Source organism: Bactrocera tryoni, chromosome 2 (assembly GCF_016617805.1).
Source record: "Bactrocera tryoni isolate S06 chromosome 2, CSIRO_BtryS06_freeze2, whole genome shotgun sequence".
In the NCBI taxonomy this organism is placed as follows: domain Eukaryota; kingdom Metazoa; phylum Arthropoda; class Insecta; order Diptera; family Tephritidae; genus Bactrocera; species Bactrocera tryoni.
In genome coordinates, this window is record NC_052500.1 from 48,661,191 (window position 1) to 48,675,376 (window position 14,186).

The 14,186-nt window shown below is 36.7% G+C and overlaps 1 protein-coding gene across 1 annotated transcript in view; it reads left to right on the forward strand.

Moving 5' to 3' along the window:
- Positions 1-1,812: 1,812 nt before the first annotated feature.
- Positions 1,813-14,186, forward strand: part of LOC120768589 (tyramine beta-hydroxylase) — a 72,793-nt gene continuing 60,419 nt past the window's right edge. Inside the window, exon 1 of the mRNA XM_040095349.1 lies at positions 1,813-2,357. The gene's annotated coding sequence lies outside the window, so the exon portion shown is untranslated. The remainder of the gene's footprint in view (positions 2,358-14,186) is intronic.

Below are 14,186 nucleotides of genomic sequence, written 5' to 3' on the forward strand. Positions count from 1 at the left end.
CATCTTTCACTTCACACAATCTTCTTATGTAGCTTAAAAAGCTTGGGTTAAAAGTGAACTGCTTCTTCCGAACTTTTTGTGGGAAAATGCTAAAATTTTTCCCAAATCCGGATTTTAGTGGTAAGAGTGCTTGAATTATTAAACATCGATCGCTAGCCGGCAGCACATGGGAAAGAGACAAAGTAGATAAAGTTGTTGGCACCATACAAGGCAATCGGTCGGCTGGTCCTTAACTAGTCCTTAACTGGGCGCTTCGATACACTGAAACGCAGATGGGGAAGCTACAGACATGTCAGAAAACTACACTCTAGACTACAACGGGATGCCTCTTGCTGTCACCCATGCAACATCTGCACAGCGAGGCCCGCATGCTCACAGTTAAGGAGCATAATGAACTCCCCTGCAATCAGATTTTGCTGGCTTGATTTCGTAGAAATAATCACTGCAGTCATCTGTTTATAGCGCAACTGCCTCCTAGAAGTTTCAAAAGGTCCTTCCTCACTTAGGTCGACGATATAAAACAATACGTCGACCAGACTTCAGACGCGACAAATTTTAGACTTATACTGACCGCCATTCACAGTGGAGCCATAAACACCTTCACCGACTCACCCTCGGTGTATGGCGCACTTGGAGTTAAATCACCACTCATGACAGACGAAGAGCTCGGGTTGCAGCGAGAATCGAAAGTGAACCTTGCGCAGGCTTGTTCTGTATAATGTAGGAGGTTAAACTCCTACTTATTTAGAATCGACCCTCACATATCAAATATGCATATATGTCCAGCGTGCGACTAGTCCCCGCATGATACTAACCGCTTCGTTGCACGCCCAGCTCACCCTAAACATCTGACACCCCTCTCCCTATAGTCCGACCCCATCGAAACAGCACGTTTCCTGAGCCTACCGTTGGATAACCTCGATGTTAACTTATCTGAACCTTACCATCTTAACGGGGACTAGATAACCGTTACAACAACAACCACGAACTGTGTAGATTTGGCCATGTCCAGTTTCCAGTTTTAGAGATATCGATCTGCAGTTTTGCAGACGTCTTTATTTCTTCATGAAGTTGCTTATTTGGCAGAACCGTCGATATGGAACTATAGCATAGAACAGTCATATAAGCTTTTCCGTCAAAATATTGTTCTTGTACGGAAAACTTTTGTGTTTGAGGAGATAACTTCACGAAATTTAGCATGGTTTATTATCTAGGACAACGGTACTATTTTCGAAAATATTTTGTATATCGCGTTACTACATATAGCATATATGTACATAGCTGTCATACTACGTGGTCGATAAAAATCCAAACCTTATAGGGAAAACTTTTCTATTTGTCGAGTTATTTTCATAACATTTGGCTGAGCATATTGCCGAAGATAACGATGTAATCTCCGAAAAAATTGTTCAGATCGGACCACTATAGCATATAGCTGCCATACAAACTGACTGACGAAGGCTATAGTCTAATCTACAACAGAAGTTAACGTGGTAACTTGGTTTTATATTTATTCAGTTTTTTTTAAGTTTGTATATTTACTTACTACACTATCCGATTGCACTTTAAAGCACATTTCCTTCCACTTTCACAGTTAACAATTGTTTGTGCAGCAATGTCCATGCCATTTACATAGAAAAGCAGAAAAGCGTACGGAAAAAAGGGAAAGTAGCAGCAGACATTTGTGGCGCAATGCGAACACTGCCACACAGTCGCGTCTAGCTCGGCTCGCCTCGTATGGCATGCCGCAACAATGTGCCGGATATAAAAACGAGACTGACTTGCGCTTGCACCAGTATTCCACAGCCGTCAACGCGACGAGAACAAACGGACCGGCAATTGCTCCAACACGCGCCACGCGAACGTTATGACTTTGGTGTGCCACAATAAATTGTGATGGTGTAGAACGTGAACACGAAACGGAATTAAAGCGTAACATAAACAATAATAACTACAAACACGCCGCATTACAGGCGAATTAAAAATTTCAAAAGGGAAAGTAGGAAGCGGAAAGTGCTAAGCGCAAAATAAACACACGCTTCGACGGATATCCTGATTAAGTTTTCGGCTGTAACGGTACGGCTGTGTAAAAGTGTGTTTGCAGTTAGTTAGCAGAAGCAAAGAACAAAGTAAAAAATCATTAAAAAACAATAATAACTGGCAGGTGGCAGTGAGGTGGAAGTTGCTAAACGGTCAAATAAATAACAACAATTCGTTGGCTGTGCGCTTACAACGGACTTTGTTTGTTTGTTTGCTACCACTTGAGTGTGTTGGTGCACGGGCGCGCGTAAAATGAAAGATACAAATGAAAACATAAAACTTCAATACTAAGTTCAGCATACCAGCAGGGTGCATAGGTAAATATGTAAATGCCAACATTGTCTGTTTGCTTACACCCAAACGTACACATACATACTTGTATATGTACATACATATTTGATATGTTAATAAATAATGAAATATATATGGCAAGTGCTCGTGTGCACACAGTTAGCCGGAATGGCAACGAACTGGCAAATACTCGCACTCACACTCACACCCATGCGCGCATATCCACAAATAAACAATAACAACGCAAGCATTTGTAGTCATAGTATCTGTGTGTGCGCGTGTGTGTGGGTGTGTGTTTGCGAGCGTGTGGATTTTAGGACATACAGTGGCTCCAAGCCAAAGTCGGACACCGTAGAAAAATTTGTTGCTTCCTAAAAATATTTGAACCAAAGCAGTTCGAAAAAAAGGTAAAATATTTTTTCAATTACTTATTTATTTCAGTTCCAAAATATAAAAACAAAACATATAAATTAATTCAGTATTATAAAATATTCTACTAAAACATCAAATAAGAGCAAATTCAATGCACAAGCCAAACTCGGACAGTCAACAAGTTTTTTGAAATTTCAATATATATTTTAAAAACTAATATTTTGTATGAAGACCTTTATTTTTAATAACCATTTTGAGCCGGTTAGGCATTGATTTAACTAATTTTTCGCAAAAAATAGGTTCGATTTTTTCCCATTCTTGTAATAAGATAGATTTCAAATCATTTTTGCTTGATACGGAATGCTGTCGAATTTTTGTGTTAAGATAGTCCCATAAATTTTCGATCGGATTAATATCTGGACTTTGGGGTGGCGTTTCCAGAACATGGGGGCAATTATAAAGTAACCAAGAACGCACTTTGTAGGCCTTGTGCTTTGGATCATTGTCTTGATAGAAATTCCAATTATCACTGAGATCCAATTTTTCAAGACTTTTTGGTAAATTTTCTCTTAAAATGTTAAGATAGTCAGTCTGATTCATTATTCCTTCAATAAAATGCAAAGACCTTGGTCCAGAAGCCGAAAATGAACCCCAAACCATTACCGATCCGCCACCATGTTTAACAGTTGGTCTCAGATTGCGCAGTTGCAGCTCCTCATTTGGTTTCCGCCAAACATATGGTTTCCCATCGGAGCCAAAAATATTAAATTTACTTTCGTCAGTAAACATAACATTTTTCCAGAACGAAAAATCCTTATTTTCATGTTCTTTTGCAAATTTTAATCGGATGGTCTGATTTCGTTTGCTGATCAACGGCTTTTGTCGGGCCTTTCTACTATTTAGATCAGCTTCATGAAATAGATTTCTAATAGTAGATGCACTAGATTTCTTCCCCAACTCATTTTCAACTATAACAGCTAACTTTGGTGCGCTAGGGAAAGGATTATCTTTAACCTTTCGCAACAGGCATCGCTTATCTGCATCGGTAAAAATCTTGTTGTGTGCAGCTTTAAGCTTGTTTTCCACTTGTTTGTTGGTTTTGAAGCGCTTAATTATATCGTGGACAGTAGAACGACTTCTGTCAACGATTTCCGCAATTTCACGCACGGATTTTCCTTCGTTGGAATGCTTAATAACCAACTTTCTGAATTCAATACTGGTTTGGCCTCTTTGCCTAGACATTTTCAAATCACAAATCGTAATTCCAACTGTATATATATTAAAAAAACTATCAAGGAAGTCCCGTTAGTCAGCCAAACACTCTACTTGAAGTTGGTTGCAATTCTTTGACAGAGTTGCATTTATTTAGAGGATAGTTGCCACTGTCCGAGTGCATTGAATTTGCTCTTATTTGATGTTTTAGTAGAATATTTTATAATACTGTGTTAATTTATATATTTTGTTTTTATATTTTGGAACTGAAATAAATAAGTAATTGAAAAAATATTTTACCTTTTTTTCTAACTGCTTTGGTTTAAATATTTTTAGGAAGCAACATTTTTCTCTACGGTGTCCGACTTTGGCTTGGAGCCACTGTAAGCACATAAGCACAAACAAGTGACAACTTACTTATTTGCGCAATTTTTGATGTTCAACCTGACAAACGATTCTGCGCGTCTGTTTGTCTGGCTGTTGGCCAATAGCTATAGCTATGCCAATGCACGAGGGACAGTGTGCAGCAACTGTGCTTATTCGGAGCGAATTTAATACACATATATTTGTATGTGAGATGCTTTTTAAGAATGCGCGTAAAAGCAGTGTGCGGCTTTTCGTCAATATTTTTATGCTCGCGCACATAACTGTAAATATTTCTTTCTTTCTTAACGGTAGATTGATTGATTGATGACTTGCTTTAAGTGAATTTATTAGCTAATACATGCTTATGTAGCAGTTTTGTTGCGCTTCCACTGCTTATGAGTTGTGGCTTATTCACAAACAAAAATGTCACTCACACGCCATGTTGCACCAAACAACAATGCTTTGTAGTTACAATGCATTATGCAGCATGAAAGCGCTCTCTTGCTACGTCGCTGTCACATTGAGCCAATTACTGTAGCAAAAATAGCGCGAGACATGCATAATTGAGGGATATGCAAATCCTGCTGCTCCACAAAAATGTGCTCCATCTTGTTATTACACGAGAGGATAAATTAAAGACAAAAAAACTTGGCTGATATTAGCTTGCCTTTGTAAGGCTTTGTAAGGCTTTGTAAAGCTCTATTGGTTATGAAAAATGTCGCACAGCGCAATTGGATTTCGAATGAAAACACGTGATGATGACCCTGAGGCACTAATGTTTTTTGATTCAATGAGGAATCTTAATAAACTGTGTGTTTAAAATGTTGGTATTTTTCTAAACGAACGGTGACTTTGAAAATTGAAGACACACATACCAAATATAAAAGCAAAAAGAATTTTCTAATCTGAATAAGCTTAAAACTTAACCATGAACCCTTTTCGGATTTTAGAACTAATAATGCTGCCATATGTATTGAAGGGTTCAGCAAATATGGATTGGAAGGATTTTGAAAATCGATATCAAATATGCTAACTTAACTCTCAAAAATCAAAAAAAAAAGAAAACGAAAAACGTTAAGTTCGGCTACACCGAAGCTAACATATCCTTCCCAGGTGCATTTCTTTTAGTAACTATGTGTTCAGTTTGTATGGAAGCTATATGCTATAGTAATCCGATCTGAACAATTTCTTCGGAGATTATATTGTTGTCTTAGAAAATAATCTATACCAAATTTGGTGAAGATACATTGTCAAATGTGAAAGTTTTCCATACAAGAACTTGATTCCGATCGTTCAGTTTGTATGGTAGCTATATGCTATAGTTAACTGATCCGACCACTTTCTTCGGAGATTATATTGTTGTCTTAGAAAATAATCTATACCAAATTTGGTGAAGATACATTGTCAAATGTGAAAGTTTTCCATACAAGAACTTGATTCCGATCGTTCAGTTTGTATGGTAGCTATATGCTATAGTTAACTGATCCGACCACTTTCTTCGGAGATTATATTGTTGTCTTAGAAAATAATCTATACCAAATTTGGTGAAGATACATTGTCAAATGTGAAAGTTTTCCATACAAGAACTTGATTCCGATCGTTCAGTTTGTATGGCAGTTATATGTCATAATGGTCCGATACCGGCAGTTCCGACAAGTGAGCAGCTTCTTGAAAAGAAAATGACGTTTGCAAAAATTCAAAACGATTCAGGCATTCACTCGATGTTTGATGACTTCACGACCTTCACTGAATGCTTTGCGCCTCTCATATAGTTATGTTCATGATCATGTAGATTCCGCAAAACACTTCTGCAACATTTACAATGATTTCTGTACAAATGATTCCTCACAAACTCCTTGTTAAATTTTTTGTTTCATGGCAAAAATCGCCAGATAAACCTTTCGGCTCATAAACGAACTGCTGCAGCACACACGTTAAGTGGTTGTATCAATATCAGGGGAAGGAAAATATTTTTTCTTTTAATTATTAGTCAAATAATATTACTCATTTTCAAGGTATTAATTACATTAATAATGTCAAACAATATTTATGAACGAAGGCGCAAATGATCACAGTCGCTATACGCCACGGTATGGAAATCAAACCTATTTTAGTGAAAAAGTTTTATTGATTGATTTGAAAAAATAGATTTGCTTTACGAGATTAGAAAACAAAAGAAAATATTCATCTTCGAAATTCGCTTTATTGTTTTTCACAATATTATCAATTAAGATCTCTATATTCTCTCTTGCGTTTGAACCAATTGTTAAAGCACTCTTGCGACTCAGATCGTGGTATCTCAAAAAAATGGTTCTCAGCGCATCAACCGCCTCTTCAGGTGTTGAAAAACGCTGACTTCTTAAATGAAGAAGGAGTCATTCGGTGCCAAGTTAAGTCTTTATGGTGCATTACTCATCAAGTTGATGTTATAAGTGCTCAAAAATGCAGTTATTTCAGTCGATGTGTGAGAGCTCGCATTATTGTGGTGGAGAGTGTTCTATAAAACAGCCAAAAATGTTCTTCGTGCGCGAACAACTTTTGCTAGATTAAGCTCATTTTAAAATACCCATATACGTAGGTTGCTATATTTTTTTTGTTTTTTTTTTTTAATTTTTTTTAATTTTTTTTTTTTGTCGATTGCTGTTTTGTTTCGGGCTCATACGCATAGATCCATGATTCGTCACCTGTGACGATCTTATAAACGTCTTTTGAAGCAGCGCGATCGTATTTTTTCAGCATTTCATTACACCAATCCACACGAGCCTTTTTTTGAGCGATTGTCAAACTGTGCGTTATCCAACGAGAACAAACCTTTTCTACGGCCAGGCGTTCATGCAATACCAAATGTATGCTGGTGGGAGAAATGCATAGGCATGCCTCTATCTGAAGGTATGTTACATGACGGTCTTGCATTATCAGGTCACGTACGGCATCGATGTTTTCTGGAACAACGGCTGTTTTTGGACGACCTTCACGGAATTCGTCTTTGAGCGAGCGTCGGCCACGATTGAATTCGTTGTACCAGTTTTTCACAGTGCTATAGGATGGTGCTTCATAGCCATACAAAGATTTTAGCTCATCGATGCACTCTTGTCGTGATAATCCACGTCGAAAGTTGTGAAAAATGATCGCACGAAAATGTTCACGAGTTAATTCCATTTTTTGTCCGAGATGAATTTTTTAATTCCCTGTAAATAAAACAATTCACGATTAAATGACAAAACGTTCTGAGTGATGTTATGCTAAAAAATGTCAAACTATCCAATGGAAATGTCAGATTGCACCTGGCAACACTTAGTGTTGCCCTAGGCCAGAATATATATAGCAGCCCTCGTATGTAGTCGACTACTGTTTACTTTTGGTCTCATACATGTAAATCCACGATGTCAGCTGACACGATGTCATAGAGGTGTTTCGAAACATTTCTCAATCGACACAAGTACCTTTTTGATCAAACAACAAGTTGTGTGGGGTCCAACGTGAATGTCCAACGTGAAAAAAACTTTTTCTGCAATAAAATGTTAATTTCTCCATCTCACTATAGGTCACATGACGATTTTACAATATCAGTATGCGCACTTCATCAATAGTTTCCGAAACGAAATACCTGATTTAGTATCACCTTCAAGAAGTTCGCCTTGGAGTGATCTACGACCTCGATTTTATATATCGTACAACGACAATCAATAACCAATGGTCCTTGATGAAGCTTGATCGAATTAAGTTCATCGATGTACTGCTGCTGAGATAATTCACGTCGAAAGTAAATAAATATAATTACGCGAATTGGCCGAAATGAATATTTTAAGTTACTGTAAATAACACAATCAGCGCTGATACGTTCTGAATGTTTATAACATCAAACATTTCAAATTTTACATTAAAGTTGTGAGTTTCCAGATTTCAACACTACGGTTGCCATATCCCAAATTATAAAGGCAATCTAGGTTTTGGCGTCCATTGTCTAACTGTGGTGTATACAATTGCTGTTGTGACTAATAGCTTCGCCAGAGAGCTTCGCCAGATTTCGTATATATGAGGTACATAATGAATATAGCAAACTTAAGTTTTATTTGAAATTGATAACATAATACTATAGTTGTCTAGTATCGACGGTTCTATCAGGAGATAAATTTGAAAATAATATCTCAAAATGTGAGCAACTAGTTCACGTATATACAGACGGACACGGCTAATTCTCATAACCCTGATTATTTATTTACCTATTTTGTGGGATGTCCGACGTTTCCTTCTGGTTGTTACAAATTCCGTGTCTAATAAGAAAAAGCTTCGTAATTTAAATAAAATGCTTGTTCTTCCATTTTTTGCATAACATGAAGCCGTCACAACTAAAATATAGAAAGCCTCAGAAAATCATAAAACAAATGGCAGTTTCATATAGCATAATTTGCGGCAACGAGTGTTACACATATACATATGCTCCGAAGCATTTTCCTTTAATCTAAAGTATGTTTGCAATTTCTATTCAAAACTTTCTTTAACTTTCATGCCGCGTTTTGCTTGCAGGCTGCACTTAACCAATAAAGGTTTTCTTTAAAATTTCACTTCCTTTAGTCCTAAGTTTGTTTCCATGAAAATTATCTATAAGTTTAGAAAAAAGGATTCACGGGGAGTCACATGCCATGAATAAGTTGACTAATATTTGTAGTTTGTTTACAAAATATTCCGTTGGTTTCCTTTACTTATCCTTTTGGTACGAGTTGAGCTGAGAAACGCTGTCGGAATAACTTGTTAAAAGTCTTTTCTGTTAATCAACAGCTAATATCTGTCTAACCTTATGAAATTTCCTTTTCTTTCTTTTCTTGGGTCAACGATTTGTAAAAGTTCATGGCCATAACGGAAACTTTTATGTTTTAAAATATCCAGTAAGAAGGATTTTTATAGTAAAAATTTGTTGCTAAGACAAGTATCAAAAACCATTTTACCTACTTTTCATTTGTTCAGCTTGTGCAAAATTAGATTTTTTCCGTGTTTTTAAAGTCTTTGAAGATGCACCTTATTTGCTTAATCTATTATAATCATTATACCCTGAACGAAGCGTATTCAGACGCCAATTTCGTAACACCCAGAAGGAAATATTGGAAGATCTATACCCTAGTGTATCAGTTTTTGAGATACCAATTTGAAATTTTGCTAATTTTTCGGAATTATCACCTTTTGTCCACCATATTCAAGCACAAAAAAATTGTATACATATTACTTTCCGCTAAGTACTTCCTTCTTACTCCTTAAATAAGCACACTACGCCAATTCATAGTCTACAACGTCAGATATGCAGATCTCCTTAAATTTTTCAGAAAATCAAATTTTCGGCAGCTAATATCAAATCCTCCACTTCGTTGTAGAAAATTTTTCTCAGCTTATTCTAGTTCATGCCGAGGTGCTAACTGCCATTGCCAAATTCCAGTGCGGAAAACAAGTGGGACTAGAGTTATCATGACCACAACTTAATTAAATTTCGTTTACAAGAGCTTTTGCACACTTATCCGCTGCTTACACACACATTTTCACGAACACAATGAACACAACGCGACCCTTCCGGCCAAAAGCTTATTTAATTATAATATACACATGTGAATATTGCTGTCTAAGTAACGGAATATGTCGTCTAGCTACACAATGTTTTAGCCTTTATTAAATTAAGTTAATTGGCGCATAGGTCATACTTGAGAAACATTTTTAGGAGACGTTATTTTAATATTTTTAAGGTCCTGGCTGCTGAAACTATTTATGGAATGCAAATCAGACACCGCATGAGAATGTATAGGCTCGTTTGTGGAAAAAGAAAACATTTCATACTAAAAAATACATGCATATCACTTTTCTCTCATACCACTAGCACATTAGGCGAAATGCATGTAATTTACGAACTTCATTAAAAGCCTGAAGGCAAAAGTCCGTTTTAGTCCACTTTTTTATTTATAGAATATTTCCAAAGCAGTCTTATGCAGAAGAATACCTTACGCTTCATTATGGAAAGAAAATTGGAACATTTGATCAATTTCAATATTAACGGAACACATTTAAAACCGCCACTCCTATTGTTTCGCACCAGCTGCAATCGCATTATAAATCACTCATACGCCCCACCCGCCATGTAAGCTACTATTAAAGCATTAGCTAAATCCTTACAAATGTGTGTGTGTAATCTATGCAATTAAAACTGATAATAGATTGACAGTAATGTATTGTTCATCGGTCATTGGCTTGAAATTGCTTAACCACACCGCACCACAGCACACTACACCACACCACAGAGCCTGGCACGCTTTCGAAATCGTTATTTCATTGAGTTCTGTCAAGCAATTCCCTGCATGTGGCACAACTCAATTGGCGGTGTGGTTAATGCAGCAATGCCAAAATTGTAATGACTAACTATAAAATATAGTATATATTATTATGTTGCACAACTACATACACATGCATTTAAATATTTTATTCTAATATTATGCGCCAAATTTCGTAAATTTTATAATTGAAATTTGGTTTACCCAGCTGGTCAAGTGAAAGTGTAGAAATTGATATTTTAGGAAGATGACAGGACACAACACAGCCAATATTTTCCATTGCTTACTTTAGCAGCAGATAATAAGAAGATTTTTAATTGAATTGAAGCAGCAATTGCACAACGTCTTCTATGAGAAATATTTTAAAATAAATTTCAGATAATTTCATGTTTGTTCTTAATTTTAATTTTGGTTGCGTTCTATTTATTTTTTATGTAGTAAAAATAACTAATTGAAAAATGAAGTAATTAACCGAACAAAAGTTAGTTTAAATAGAGGAAATAGTATTTATTCTTCTTGTGATTGATTTTGATTCAATTCCTCACACGACTTGAGCAATTATTTTTCGACATTCAATTAGAAGGATATCTTAACCCTTTCGGTTTTTTTATAATTTTACATCTCTCTATTTAATAGTATCAATATCATTTATAACAAGTAAGTACTAAGCTCGAATAAGACTGTAAAAAGGCATGCTTTTTAAAAAGTGTCAACACCTTTCTATTGGACTGACTCTAATAAGATAAGATAAGATAAATAAATAAGGATTGCTTCGCGATCTAAGGTCTATTGTGCCCTCTCCTAAGTCACAACGACCCACTTAGACCTTACATATTGATAAACTCCATTATACTGCTAGGTGCTGGTGGGGTGTCGTGATCCCTATTTGGAAACATAGATCGCAGAGTCTTTATACTGCGTCTGCAGACTGCTATGCAATTGCTAATTGGTGCTCGCAAGTTTAAGGCTTTCTGTCGCAACCAAAACCAACCCCCTTATAGCAATTTTTAATGACGCATGCCTTGGAGTCGATTCGTTCGTTGCAATAGTGGCGTTAGATGTTTTTATCTACGCACCGACTTATGATAGAGACTTCTGCTTGAGCAATGCTCGGAAAACTTCCCATATGTATGGATAGTTTGGTGAGTGGTCCTGCGACTCCAGCACCAATTCCCTCCGACGTTGCCGAGCTTTGGGTGTACCACTTAATTGTACTCTCCTTAAGCTCTAGGTTGAGAGTGGAATCATTCCATTCAGCCTTGCTGCTAAGGGTAACCATGAACATTTTGTCCCGTGGCGATAACCCGATTCCACCGTCTTAGAGTACCAAGGAGGACGATTTCTTAGAACAAAACTAAAATCATTATTATGCGAAATGAGAGCTCTAATATATTTTTATCCATTGGTCCATTTTCAGGTTCTCCTCTTAAAAAAAAAAAACACAGAAACTTCAAATTTAATGATGAAAGTTTATTATCGTTCGAAAAAACATCCTATAGCATTTATTTTTTGAAGATTACGTCTATCCAATGTTGACCACGGCTCTGTCTCAGTTGGTCCATTCATTGAGTCCAATTTTCGATTACGCGTTCGAGCATTTCGACTGATGACTGGCAAATGACATGCTTGATGTTTTGCTCCAAGACATGAATCGAAGCGAAATTGTCCGCATAGACTCTAGAATTGACATATTCCTATAGGAAAATGTCTAACTGTGTGGTATCACACGATCTTGGTAGCCAATTGACCGGCCCAAAACGTGAAATTATCTACTCACCGAAGTATTCTCTCAATAAATTATTTAATTGATGCGATGTATGGGAAATGGCGCCGACTTGTTGGAACCAAATGTCGCCGAAATCACGAGCGTCAATTTCAGCCATCAAATAGTCGGTTATCATGGCGCGATAAGGGTCGCTATTGACGGTAACATTCTCACCGGCATCATTTTTGAAGAAATATTCACCGGTTTATAAACCACACCAAGTCGTTGTTTTTTTCTAGATGAAATGTAAGCTCTTGAGTCTCTTCAGGTTGCTCTTCATCCCAACTGCAGCAATTTTGCCTGTTTACATACGCATGAACTAGAAATGAGACTCATCGCTAATCAAAATTTGGCCCGAAAACGTCGGATGTTCTTGGAAATTTTCAGGAGCCCATAAAGCGAAGTGATGTCACTTGATAAGGTCGAGCGGCTTCAGTTCTTGCACCACCTGTATTTTGCACGCTTTCAATTTAAGATCTCGACGTAAAATGCGCTAAGTCTTTCCATACGTCAGATCTTCTTATATTTTTTTATACTATAAGAAATTCACCTGCGAAGATTATTAATACCTCGGTGCAGTGGAAGTATTTTTTTGTTTTAAGTAACATACAACCACACAAATAAGTGTTCACATGTTTTTAAAACAGATCCTCTAACGGGGTCAATATTTATTTTCAGTAGCTGTTGGTGGTAACCTTTACTACTCATTTGAGCAGTTTATTGTGTTCATTTCAGTTTGAGCACTTGGAGGAACAAAGTGACAAACTTATATCAATATTACAGACGCTATATTACTTAGCTGTTAAAATGCGAAAGTGTGAGTCGTGAAATCTTTTTATCTGCAATGAAAAATGCTTTCTCCATTTCGCTCTTTAAAGGGGTATGTTTCTTGTGCAGAAAGGTAAGAGATGTCAAAAATTTATTACACAAATGACTGTGTAAGTGAGGCCAACATACTCAAAAATATGGGTGGTCCACCAAGTAATAATGAAAACGGCAGAAAACATGTGATATCTGAGGAGTTTAAAGTATGAAAATGCAGTTCGATTACACAATTCGTTAATTAAAAATAATAGTTACGTTTCTGTTGAAAATGTATGTATGTATGTATGCATTAAGATCTGCCGACCTAAAAGTATGAACAAAAGTGAAAAGCCACTGTTCACGGCATCAACAACTGAGGTCATCTTGGCAAACTGCGAATTGGACCCAAGAGCAATGAGCGAATGTAATAGAGTGAGATGTATCCAAAATAAATCTGATGACCGTCAGTGGTAATTAATTGGTTAAATCAACTCTTATGTTTAATGGTGGTACCATAATGGTGCAGGACTGTATGATGACACAAAGTGGTGGGTTCCTTGATAAAATGGTGAGAACGATAAATATTGAATATTATTGACTAAATTTCGGCTACAAAAGGCGGGCGTTTTATTTTAACAAGGCGACGACTCGTACCAAAGTTATCTCTAAATGGCTTAAATGGCTGTCAAGTGACAGATATAAAGTTCTTTCTTGGTATCCATAATCTTCTGACCGAAGACCCGAATGAATCCACCCGATATCACACGCAACAATTGCAGCTATGCTCATGCACTTCATGAACGATTTTGCGGAAGGATATTGGATTGAGGGATTAAAAAATTAATTCGTAAAAACATTTAAGCCGAACCACCACCAAGCGCACGTTTGTTGAAAGGGTCCAAAACGAGATGGAAAAAGGGACCCGATTTTCACAAGATCTTTTTTTTTTGTTTCAGCAATGAAGGTTACTTTTATTGAACGGATATTAATAAACAAAATGGTCACGTTTGGAGTAACGATAATCCACA